We start from the raw sequence: 13435 nt of genomic DNA on the forward strand, positions 1-13435 counted from the left end.
AACATTGCAAGAGCTGGAGCCTGAAGTCGCGAGCTGTAATGTGACCTACAAAAGTTCATGTGTTGGTACCCATTGGATTGGTTATAAGGTTTTTTTTTTTTGGTGGTTTATTAATTCACAACCTATTGAGGCTTCCTAGAGTGATTCTCTGCCACTTGAATGAGCTATTTTGCATGAGCATTGAGAAAAAAAAAAACATTAGCAAGGTAAAAATCGTGACCTGCATAGATTGCACTAGTTTGTTGGTCATCTTCTCCTACTCCAACTCAGACATTAACAACCATAAACACACTCTACTATTGATTTAAAATTTTTATCAAGGATTGAAAAAAGCTTCATAGCATTTGTATCTTGGTTCTCAGCTTGTTTGTGGGATGTTCGAATAAAAAATTGGTTGGAAAATAGAGCAGGTCTACTATTAATTATACATGGACAGTATACATCTACTTGGTTGTAGCTCATTGGGAGCTATATTGACCTCCACTAATTTCTACTAATGTATGGAAATGTATATTCTTTTACTCTCATGCATTTTGGCATGGCTTTGAAGAATTCAACACTTAGATTTAAATGGTAATAGCAAACTGAAATCTGTTCAGAATGTGGGCTGAAACCTGTCCTTAATATATGACAACTTACACATGAACTTTTGGAGCATCTTGACACCTATTTGTTACCCATAAATGCTTGGATGTTGGTACATGAATATAAGATATTTTGTGGATGTAAATGAGCATAAAATGCTCAAATCTAGGTTGAAATATTGCTGGCTATAGCAGTGGACTAAATGTAAATAGTTTGTGGGAAGAGTATTGGCACTACTCCTTGCATACTGTACAAACAGTGACGCTTGTTTGGTCACATATTGAATCCCCAATGTATCGGGACATGTCTATGGTGGTTTAAGGATATTTTTGAGCTAAGAATACCCCAATTATTGCAGAGTTTATGATGTTAGTCGTCATAACAAGCTACTTGCCTATCATAAACTGTGAGAAAGTCCAATAAATGTCAGCATCAGTTCTATGCATCTATTGATGCTTGTATGGACATATTTTGTTACTGGGATGTTTTGCCACTACCATAGAATGTCTTGAGCTGATTTAAGCTTGGTTTATGCTCAATTGACTATGTTTTTTCATTGTTGGAATACAGTTTACTACAAGTAGGTTGTCAAGAAACTATACCTGAATTGTAAGGAATTGGTCCTAAACTACAAGAAGTCTATTCTTGAACAACAAGGAGTCAGACACTTACAAATTGCATATTGAAAGGGAAGTGGAACCCAGGAGGAAGAAGCTTGGCGGTGAGAGCTATGGCGGATGGAGAGCAAGAGCCAAGAGAGAGAGAGACTCAAAAGTGGAAGCTCCAACAACCACAATGTGTGGTTGGTCCTTCCTTAATTCAAACTGTCACTAAAAGAATAAAGAATAAGTGACTGTGACGGGCGCCCGCCACCTGCAGTGTGCCACGTGAGTACTGTCAGTGTAGTAATACACGGGCAGCTAGACGGAGGCACCTTTACCCCCAATAACCTCCCATTTAAAGGCAAATCTACCCCAGTGAGAGAGAGAAAAAAGAAAAGACATTACAACATGTACACATGTACAACAGGATGAGGAAAAAGACATCATCTCATCCAATGCCCATCAATCTCCTGAGGAAGGAAAAAAGCTCAATAGTGAGGATCTTTGTGAGCAAGTCTGCAGGATTTTTCTCAATCGAAATCTTGATAAGGTCAACAGACCTATCCTCAATGAGCTCGTGAATGAAGTGATACCTCACCTCAATATGTTTCGTCTTCGCATGGAAGACCAGATTCCTGCCAACTGAATGGCACTCATAGAATTCTAATGTAGTGTAGACATAGCATCTGTCATACCAAGGTCTGCAATCAAAAGGCCTAACCAGATAGCCTCCTTGCAAGCCTTTGTGGCTGCAATATACTCGGCCTCTGTAGTAGAAAGGGAAGTACACTTCTACACCCGAGACATCCAAGAGATAGCCCCTCCAGCATAAGTGAACATATAGCTAGAAGTGGACTTCCTACTATCTGCATGTCCTACATAATCAGAGTTAGTGTATCCCACAACTCCTGTATCCTGGCTACCATAACAAAGACACATATCTGTTGTGCCCTTCAGGTACCTCATGATATCCTTCACAGCATCCCAATGTTTCTTGCCAAGTGTAGCCATATAACGTGCCACAATCCGAACTGCAAAAGCAATATCTAGACGGGTGGCTATCATGGAATACATAAGACTACCCATGGCTAATGCATAGGAAATCTTGGCCATCTCGGCCCTGTGCTCATCTATCTACGGACAATCGGCCTGTGAAACCTTCACATGAGAAGGATATGGATAGCCAATAGGCTTAAAATCCTGTATGTGGAAGCACTCAAGGACTTTATGAATGTACTCCCTCTGTGATAGATACAGTAGTCCCTGAGATCTATCGCGCGTAATGCGCATACCAAGTATATGAGAGGCCTGTCCTAGATCTTTCATCTCAAAGCTCTTCTTGAGTTGAGCCTTAAGAGCATCTAGCTCCTCATGAGCTGTCCCTGCTAAAAGCATCTCATCCACATAAAGTATCAGAATCAGTAAAGAACCACCACAGGCTTTCTTCCTGTACAAGCACCGATCCATAGCACTGTGGCTGTAGCCCTGTGACTGCATGAATGCATCAAACTTATGGTACCATTCCCTAGGTGCCTGCTTCAAAGCATATAGACTCTTCTTTAGCTTGCACACTAGGTATTCCTTGCCAGGGGTGTGCAAAGCCCTTAGGCTGCTCCATGTAAATCTCATCATGCAAGTCCCCATGTAAAAAATCCGTCTTGACATCCATCTGGTACAAGTCCAGGTCAAGCTGTGCAACCAAGGCCAAGACTAAGCATAGGGTGGTCATCTTGACCACAGGAGAAAAGACTTCATCAAAGTCAACAACATGCTCCTGCTTAAAACCCTTAGTAACCAATCGAGCCTTGTATACTGGCTTGGGGTGTCCAGGGGTACTTTTCAGCTTGTACACCCACTTGCATGGCAAAGCCTTCTTACCCTAAGGTAAGGAAACCAAATCCCAAGTTTGATTCTTATGCAATGAGTCAAGCTCAGACTGCATAGCCCTCCCCCAAGAGTGACAATCATCCATGTGCATAGCGTATCTTCTCACCTCTCTCCTTCTCTCCCCCTCTCTTTCTTTCTCTCTCTCTCCTCTCTCTCCCCCTCCCTCTCCCTCTCCCTCTTCTTCTTCCTCTTCTCCTCTTCTTCTCCTCTTCTTCTCCTTTCTCTCTCTCTCTCTCCCTCCTTCTTCTTCTTCTCTTCTTCTTTCCTCACACTCTCTCTCTTCTACTACTACTTCTTCTTCTTCTCTTCTTCTCTCTCCCTCCCTCCCTCTTCCTCTTCTTCTTCTTCTCTTCTTCTCTCCTCTCTTTCTCCCTCTCTCTTCCTCTCTCTCTCCCCTCTCCCTCTTCCTTCTCACCCCTCCCTCTTCCAGTGTTTAGGCCGTTAAGCCTTCTCCCTAAGGACTCATATTCCACCTTCAGTGATAGGGGGTTTATATAGGGAAGAGGAGGGTAATATTGGGGGGGGGGGGGAATGAGGCAGTGGGAGAGGGAAGTGAGGTGGCTCATTATCATCCTCAGCTTGGTCAATTTCCTCATCCTTATCATCAACTTTGATGATGTCGCCTCAAGTTCCCTGCTGAACTCATACTCCATCTCTTCCATCATCTTCATCGACTATGAGTGTAGCTCCCTCGTCGATGTTGTCCTTTTCCCCTCCTGCCACCTGTCAGCGATGATCGGGGAGGGGGGTAAAAAAATTTCAAAGTATTCGTTTTGGCGGGGGGGGGGTTATGTTTTGCGGGACGTTACATCCTCTTCCCCTTAGAGAACCCGACCAAGATGTCCTCATCTCACAAGAATTGGGGAAGACAAGCATTAATGGGGCTTAGGGCCTGTGGGTTAAGACCCACCATGCATCCGCTATGCTACTCTTAATGATTCAAGTAGTGCAATTCATATTACTCGGGTTGACTATAGTTACAAGAGCAAGGTTTATTCCCAATATAAATTGTATTACATGTTGATAAAATTTCTAGGATTTCTAATCATCCTGGAAAGGTGTAGTAGGCTCTAGGTATTTGTCTTCGTCTTCATCTGATTCCTCTATATATCCATAGACTGCACCTGTGTAGCTTCATTTTCTTGGAGGCTCAATGTCTTTCGGACTTAAGTCGTCACTCGGCTTGGACGTGTTCTAGCTCATTGCAATGGAAGCATTAATGGTAGAGACATCTCCTACGGATGTGCCCTATCTCACCACATGTGTGGCATCTCTTTCCATGATCCTGGGAATCATCTTTGTCACCATTGCCCAAATTAAGTTCTTGGATGATTGGTTTCGCTTGAAGTAATGCATCTTGCAAGTCCGTTGGATGCATTGCTTCAAGATGATGGTTCAGAGGAGTATTTAGTCCATAACAAAACTTGGATACTTGCTGCGTAATATCCATAGGTGGCGCATATTTTAGTAGGGTCACAAACTTTGAGTACTAAGCCTCCAGGGTTAATTCCACCTGCTTTAGCTTGAAGAATTCATTCATCCTTAAAGTCTGGTAGGTCGATGGAAGGTAAGGTCTGTGTACAACATCATTCAACTGAGCCCAAGTAACAGCGCCTTCCAAAATACTTTGATCTTTGCACCATTGCTTCCACCATATTCGAGCCTGACCAACTAACTTAAATTTGGCTATCATTGCTTGATTGGTAGAGGCAGTTCCCGAAGCAAAGGCCGTGATTGAGCTGATATTGGGAGTTTTCAGACATGACTCCATGCTGTAGTTTCTGAAATATGTGGCTGCTGAAGTGATCATCTAATAAGTAAGCCTCTTGAAGCTCTTCAATCCAATCATTGTGCAATTAAGAGATAGAGGATACTCTGCATGCCCACATTCAAGAGAGTGAATCAGCCACAATATTATCCTTGCCCCAAGTGTGAGAAATGTCAAAGTCATAGTTTTGTAAGATTGCTACCCATTGCCTTTGCTTAAGAATCAAAGTGGACTAAGTCAAGAAGTACTGAAGGACTCGGTGGTCGCTTTTCACCTGGAAGCAACTGCCATACAAATAATGGTGCCATTTCTTGATGGCATGGATGATGGCAAACATCTCTTGGTCATATACATTCATTTGCATCTCCTTCTCATCAAGTTTGCGATTCTCAAATGGAATCACATCATGCTCTTGCAACAATATTGCACCAATACCCTGGCCACTGGCATCACAATGAATGGTAAACAACTTAGAGAAGTCAGGGCGGTAGACAAGGATGGGGGTTGAAGTAAGTACGTCCTTTAACTGTTTGAAGCTATGATCAACAGTGGCATCCCAAAAGAATGAATCCCTTTTTAAGCGATCAGTCAAAGGTGCTGCAATGGTGGCATAGTGCTTAATGAAGCGTTTGTAGAATGAAGAGAAACCAAGGGAGCCACGCAAAGAGTGGTGGTGGAAGGAGTGGGCCAATCTCTAACACATTGCACCTTCTTTGAGTTAGCCTATATGCCATTTTTGCTTAGAATGTGTCCCAAGTACTCCACAGATGTCTGCATGAAGGTGCATTTGCTCTTCTTAGGAAAGAGTTGATGCTCTCTCAATATGTCAAACACCCTTCGGACATGTGTCAAGTGCTCCTTGGATGACTTGCTGTAAATGATAAAGTCCATGATCAGCAGTCCTAAAGGTTGTTTTGACCTCATCTCCCTCCCTCATACGAATCTGATGGTAGCCAAAGCACAAGTCAATCTTAGTGAAAAAGCATGCCCCTTTCAACTCATCTAGCAAGTCATCAATCCATGGGATGGGGTAGCGGTTCTTCAATGTGATTTTATTCAAATCTTTGTAGTCAATGCACATGCAAAAGGAGCAATCTTTCTTCTTGACTAACAACATAGGGGATGCATATGGGGAAGAACTCGGTTCAATGAAACCCATCTCTAACAACTCGTTGACTTGCTTTGCAACCTCTTCACGCTCACACTTGGAGAGTATAAGGGGGTTTGTTTACTAGCTTGGAATGGGGCTTTAAGTCAAGTGGGTGGTCCAGTTGTCTCTTAGGAGGAAGGGCTGTAGGCATATGAAATAGACCTTCCTCAAGTAAGGCCTGCAAGGCTAAATCATTAGATACTGCAGAGGGCTGATCGAAATTGTCCTTTTTCAATTGCAAAACAAAGATTTGTGAGCATTTCTTAAACTCCCTTTTGAGTTGCTTTGCTGTAATGAGTTGAAAAACAGCATGATCTTGACCTCCCTCTAGGTGGATAGGCTGTTCGTGCATCATAAACTCCATGTGGAACTGAGAGAAGTCCATAGCAATTTTCCCCAATTGTTTTAGCCAATCACAGCCTAAGACAACATCAATGGGGCCCATATCTAGGGCAATCAGATCAATTAGTGCCACATAATTTTCAGCCAAGCATAAGGGAACTGTGGGACATACATGTGTGCTAATTTCTTCTTCTCCATTTGCTACTTGGACCTTCGAGGGATGGTGTAGTGCCATGGGGGTGCATTTCACCCAATCAATGATTGATTTATTGTAAAAATTGTGAGTGCTACCAGTATCCACAAGGATGAAGTCATGCTTTCCATTGATACTGCCTTGAATACGAAGGCTGTTGGGGCTTTGGGAACTTGTCCAATCATCCAAAGCGATCGAGCAAAGGGAAGTGGTAGGTGGGTGGGATGTCAAATCAAGTATCCGTGATGGATCATTGCCTAGGTCAAAGAGAAACCCATCCTCCGGATCATAGAACTACTTGTGATCAACATCCTCCGTAGGCTTAGCTTGGTCAGTGGACAGGTCATCCTCATCATTATGCTAATCTTCCATGACATACATGCTATGAACTTTGACCTTGGCTGTCTTGTACAGGCATTTGGAGGCATGATCAAGAGTGTACTTATCTCCAAACTTAAAGAATAGGCCCTTTTCCTTCCGTTCCTTCACAACATCCAGGGAAATAAACCATTGGTTGCTGGATCCATGGGAAGGTGATGCAGTGGACTATTTATTTTAAGCATACTTATTCTTAGCATTAGAGCCAAATGCTATCCCAAAGGTGCCCATTTTTCTTTCAGCATGGAAGGCGGGGTAAGTGGGTACTTTGGAGTTGTTATTAGCATGAAAGTGCCTCGAAAACCACATGCGTATGGGGCTGATCGTGAAGGAATGCAAGGCTGTCCAACACCTTGTTGAAAATTGTCATTCTTATGGTTCTTTCTTGCATATCTCTGAGCTAATTCAATTGCATCAAACAATATGGTAGGTTTTTGGGCCATGACATCTGCCGTAGGCTCGGTTCCAACCCATAGATGTACTTGTGCGAATTAGCATCATCACTAATACTCTCCACATACATGGTCAAGTTCATGAACTTATTTGTGTATTCACATACAGTGAGGTTATGCTGGTCAAGGGTGTACCATCGTCTTGCCAACCACTCTTTTTCCATAGGATACACAAAAAGTTAGACCATATGCATTTTAAAATCTTCCCAATCAATGAATTGCCGATTCTGTCGATTGATATAGTGCCAACATATGTGGTTTGTACCATATTGTCCATGATGGGGCTGATTCATATGGGGTGCATGGGGGCTCCTAGGCATAGCGGGAGAAATTCGACCAAGGGTGGGAGAAGGCCTCAAATGGATGTTGGCTGCATGGTGGACGGGGGAATTCAATAGGGACTCATCATGCACATGAAAGGGTTCACCAATCTCGTAAGTAGAAGGGAAAATTCCCTTAGCACCAAGTATACCCTGTGGAGCATGCAATGGTTCTTGATGTGGAGGACGTCTAGACTCATGCCTAGAGTCATTGGCCTTCTCTTGGGATGAAGTGGTCGCTAATTGAGCAACAAGAATAGTGAGCTGCTCCAAGGTCTATTGATTTTTAAAGTTTGAGAGAGTCATGTGCTCGATCACTTCATCAAACTTGGACATCATTTGGCGGTGGTTGGTGACCATATCATTATGTCGTTCCATATGACGAAGCTCATGCTGACAGAGGGTGTGATTGATAAGGGTGTATGGATCCATTTTAGGCACTTTCTCCTATATATCACCATGGTAATCTTGTGCCGAGCTTGGTTTCTCGTTCATGGAGGTCCAGAAGTCTCTAATCTCCCTTTGTAGTTCCTCTTGGGCCTTGTTTTTGCCTTTCTGGCTAGCCATCTAGATGTAGTCCACATGACCTACTGTTAGTAAAAGGGGCGTAACTCTTTGTAGGACACTCCGATTCATGGGGTTTTTGGCTCAAGTTGGAGGGGGTGAAGTTCTTCCCACAACCCCTGTGCCCCACCACCACGCTGATAGGCCATCATTAAAACCCCCAAAGTTATCCATTTGTTGAGGGCCATGATACTGGCATGATTGATGTGGTATGTTACTACTACTACTACTGCATGATGTTGATGTTGATGCATCTTGAAAAGCAATAAGGGCATCCGCAACAACAATTTTTGTATTGTGCAGCACATTAGAAAGGAAGGTGTGAAGCAAGCAACACGACAAGAAAGAGGAGGAGTATGTGTCAGAAGGGGAATAGCTAGAAGCCCTTTCTGAATGTTTTGCTGCAGTAAACTTGCATCATCATCTTCTTGCCTCTTGGAAGGTGTTGCACCTCCTTTGTCCTCTCGAGTCTCCAGGAGTCAGGTGACCATTCGTAGTTTCACATGACCTCCTTTCTGGACTAGCATTGTTGTGAGGCTTGGCAGGACTCTCCATCAAGCTCATCCCATCACCTAGTATTGCTTCTAATGAAGCAGATTCCACAACCACTGATGCACTACCATCTCAAAACGGAGAAGCCAACTTTTCCTCTGACATTCAAGCTAACTTATCTCCTACTCCTACAGTCTCATCATGACACTCTATCCTCGAAGAGGTTCTGTTTGTTGAGGACTTATTAGCATTTAGATAGTTTGCTGTCTTAGAAGGCTCAAAAGCCCAAATAGCTGTCTGAGTTTGTTGTTCCACATTTGGGGATGTTTTATCAGCCCAAATACTTGATGAAGAAACTGTAAAGAGTTGGAGATGGGAGCATACCAAATGACTGGAGCATCTATTAATAACATTGGAGTTTCTGAACTAGAGGTGGAATTCAACAACTTTGGGCAGTTAAGAGAAGGGGGAATGAACCTTCAAAATCAAAAGGCAGGTGTCAAGTCTGCATCTGCGAGCTCTTAAGTTCCAGATGACTCATGAACCTTAGCTCTAGGCCACCAATTCGAATATGCAAAGAAAGAGGTGAAGAGAGAGATGCTCATTTTTGTAACTTCCCTCAAGCTTTATAATATCTTGTTGTGATTTCAGAGAAGTGGCACTGCTCTGAACAACACCCATCATCTCCAGAATTGCCAGGCTCTTTTCTTGTTGTGTTTTGGTGCCTTCTTGTGTGCCAGTGGGATGCATTAGTTTGTAATTATTGTGTAAACTTTTTCTTTCAGATTCATCGGGCACTGTGCCTTATTACAAGAACCTCCATGGCAGCCATTTCTCTGCTAGTGGGCTGCAGAATGGAGATGCCACTGCTGCCATCATGTCAAGATGGTTGCAATCTGCTGGCCTGCATCATTTGGCATCTCTCACCGCATCCCCTGTATTGGATCCTTGCCTCCTCCCAAACTTGTTAAGTGAGGATTACCTCAAGGCACAAATGTGGACAAAGAACTGTGATGAGCGTTATGTAGGGGATGGGCAAGGGATTTCTAGAACTCTACAATTGTGCCATCTTCAGAGGTTTGGGAGGCAACATGTTGTATATAGAGTAGGAGGAAGACTTCTGATCTCTCTTCTCTCCCTTCTCAGTAGTAGCAAGTGATGGATCCCCTTCATCATCTTCATAACCATCATCAACAACAGCAAGGAGCCAGCTTTTATTCTTCCTTCTCCTCGCCTAAAATGGCTGTAGATATGAAGCTCTATGTTCTTGCCACTAGTCAAATCACTCAGGCATGGCAGTCCGCCTCTTCTTCCTCAGGCATGGAAGATCTAATGCAGGATTATGCAAGGCACGGTGTGCATGGCTTGGAAGATAGACAGAAGTTGTACAGGCTTATAAAGTCCAGGAGCAATGGAGGGAAACATTCTGCCGAATTGTTCACTTCACCTCCTCGGGGTTTGTTGATGGCTTATCATCACCTAAATTGCGTGGGGAGATTAACATGGGGATATTGGACCCGCACTCCATCGATGACATAGAGCTTCTATCTGAGGATGTTGCTCATGAACCTTTTGAGGCTTCTCCAATTGCTACCATTTTAGAGAAAGGCTATGCAAATGAAATACTATGGTCCACCAAGCAGACCACCAATCAGCAAGCTAAGAAATAATGGTGAAAGTAGTCCTATGAGAATGCCATCTTAGAGAAGGACATTACTGGCAGCACAAACAACCTTGCAAGAATCAAAGTTGTGGTGCGAAAATGACCACTCAACAAAAAAGAGAGAGCTCGGAAAGAAGAGGACCTTGTGACAACTGATGGGAGTGGATGTTCACTTACTGTTCGTGAGCCCAAGTTGAAGGTGAACCTTACAACCTATGTAGAAAAACATGATTTTATGTTCGATGATGTGTTGGATGATCAAGTTTCTAATGATGAGGTCTATCGAGTAACTGTGGAACCAATTATTCCAACCATATTCCAACGTACAAAGGCAACATGCTTTGTTTATGGGCAGACAGGCAGTGGGAAGACCTTCACCATGTAGCCTCTACCTCTCAAAGGGCTTGCCAAGACATCCTAGATTTAATGCATCACCCAACTTACAAGCATCAGGGACTGCAATTATGGCTTATTTTTTTGAGATCTATGGAGGGAAGCTGTATGATCTTTTAAATGAATGAAGAAAGCTTTGCATGAGGGAAGATGGTCACCAGCAAGTTTGTATGGTGGGCTTGAAGGAATTCCGTGTCTCAGATGTTGATCTTGTAAAAGATTATATTGAAAGAGCTAATGCATCAAGGAGTATAGGATCAACTAGTGCCAATGAAGAGTCTTCAAGATCACATGCTATTCTGCAGTTGGTGATAAAAAAGCATTCCAACAAGAAGGAAGAAAGGGGAGGAAAGATGGTTGGAAAGTTCTCTTTTATTGACTTGGCTGGTAGTGAATTTGGGGTTGATACAACTGATAATGATTTCCAAACAAGGATTGAGGGTGTTGAAATTCACAAGAGTTTGCTTGCTCTTAAAGAGTGCATTCGGGCAATGGACCATGAGCAAGGTCATATTCCATTCAGGGAAGGTAAATCGACAGAAGTTTTACGTGATTCTTTCGTTGGTGACTCTTGAACTATCATGATCTCATGCATTTCTCCAAATACTGGCTCTTGTGAGCACACTCTTAACACACTCAGATATTCAAACACAGTGAAGAGTTTATCTAAGAACAGCACTTCAAAGAGGGGTCCCAGCCCAAATACAGTTGTGCAAAGTCAAAGGGACCTAGCAACCAGTTCTCTTCCATTGCTATCACCTGAAAGTTATGATCAGATCATGGATAGCAAGGTTGCTGAGACTAGTAAGAGACCTATTGATCAAGCAAACTGGCAAGGAGATTTTGATGGTTGGTCTGCACTAGCATCTACTCAGGGTCCTATAACCAGGGAAGACAATAGAATAGCATCATCCTCTAATGATAAAGATCGAGTCATTTTGAGGGATGGCATGTCTAACAACTTCAATTACCAACATGATTCTTCGACTGACAGAGTTGACCAAGAGAGAGTTTCTCCTCCTAGATGCAAAACTAAAAGTGATGAAAAGACAGAAAAAATCGTGCATGGATTTTGACTGATGAAAGCAGAATTGATAAAAATGGTGCAGTAGCAAGACAAGCTTCAAACAAGGAGGACAGTATTCAAAACATTTCTGATTCGAGGTCTAGGGATACTCCAGGCATACTAGTTTCTCAAAATGGATATGATGGTCATATAACTGCTATACTTGAGGAAAAAGAGGACTTAATTGCTGCCCATAGGCTGGAAGTGGAGGACTTGATGGAGAAAATGCACCAACAAAGAGACAATAGTATCTGCAAAAACAAATCAATCCTGGCTCATAGTTCTAGTTCCTTTGCTCACTCTTCGCATCCCCAAATGAATGCATTGAATGCTGCTTTATAGCAACAAGAAGCTCTCCGAGCTGTGAGCCACAACCAATTGATTGAGCAGCATAGTCGGTTCATGTCTAAGTTGGATTGAGTAATCTCAACCATCTCAGTCACCAACATGCAGACCATGGCAATCAATGACAAACTTGCAGCCCTTATGACTCAAGTTGCTCAAATGGAAACAATTAAAAGGACAGATCAACATGATCATGTGCAGTAGCATGGGCATTCTCATGGACATTATGGGTACCTTGACCACTGGCATGGTTTGGATGTGCAAAGGCAGCATCATGTGCCTACTTATGGTTATCATGTATATGATGATTGTACATATTTTGAGCAGCAGCATGCATTTGATGATTGAAGATGTCCTTATGAGCTACATTCTAGTCACATACATGGACAACCATCTGGACAGCCTTATGTATGTGGGCAACATCATGCAAATGTATACGAGTATGTACATGGGGAGCAACATCATCATCAGCAATAGAGTCATTGATATCATCAGCCACTTGATCATTACTATGAGCAGCATGTGCATCCTTATGAGCAACATGATGATTCTCACAAACGATGCCATGATGAGAGCATCTCACTGCAGACTCATGAGCAGGTGCCCCATCAGCCCACGGCCCTTAACTTTGAATGCCCAGTAGTAGCCACACATGTGGGACTCATGAACATGAAATGCCCAAGGGTTGATGTAGTGAATGCTATAGTGATTGCAACCTCATATGCTCCCTGACATAGTAGTTTCCAATGAGTTTATGGGCATTTCAATGCATGCTATCGTATGGGCTAGTAAGGATCTTGTGCCACCATTAGTGCTTGAAGATGACACCATGAATTACTTCTATAATACATTGGATGCATTGGATCACAATTATCCTTTTGACCCCGGTGGTAGTACGATGATCCATGCTTGTATGGATGACCCTTATGCTCTTGATGCTTATCATGTAGGTTATCCATTTGATCCCGGGGAAGGAATGGGTTTAGAAAAGCCCTACCTCAATCAGAATTTTGCCAATGCAGCCCTCCCCCTACTTCAAGGGTGCAATTTTGATTGAGGATTAGCTAACTTTGCCCTAGTCTACATTGCAGATAACTTGCAGACAACACACTATTCTAGAATAGTTTTTACCCTGCATTAATGGCAATCAAGTGTCACCTATATGGGTTGAAATTACTCGTCATAAGCTCCGTTTTGACATGTGATATGCCCTATTTGGAGCAGCCTATCAAAAG

At 42.9% G+C, this 13435-nt stretch overlaps 1 pseudogene; it reads left to right on the forward strand.

Moving 5' to 3' along the window:
- LOC148040818 (kinesin-like protein KIN-13A) overlaps positions 1–12197 on the forward strand; it is a 32413-nt pseudogene extending 20216 nt beyond the window's left edge.
- The last annotated feature ends 1238 nt before the right edge of the window (positions 12198–13435 follow it).

The sequence above is a fragment of the Lygodium microphyllum genome, chromosome 1, assembly GCF_053477565.2.
Source record: "Lygodium microphyllum isolate KBCC chromosome 1, Lygodium_microphyllum_v1.1.10, whole genome shotgun sequence".
Classification (NCBI taxonomy): domain Eukaryota; kingdom Viridiplantae; phylum Streptophyta; class Polypodiopsida; order Schizaeales; family Lygodiaceae; genus Lygodium; species Lygodium microphyllum.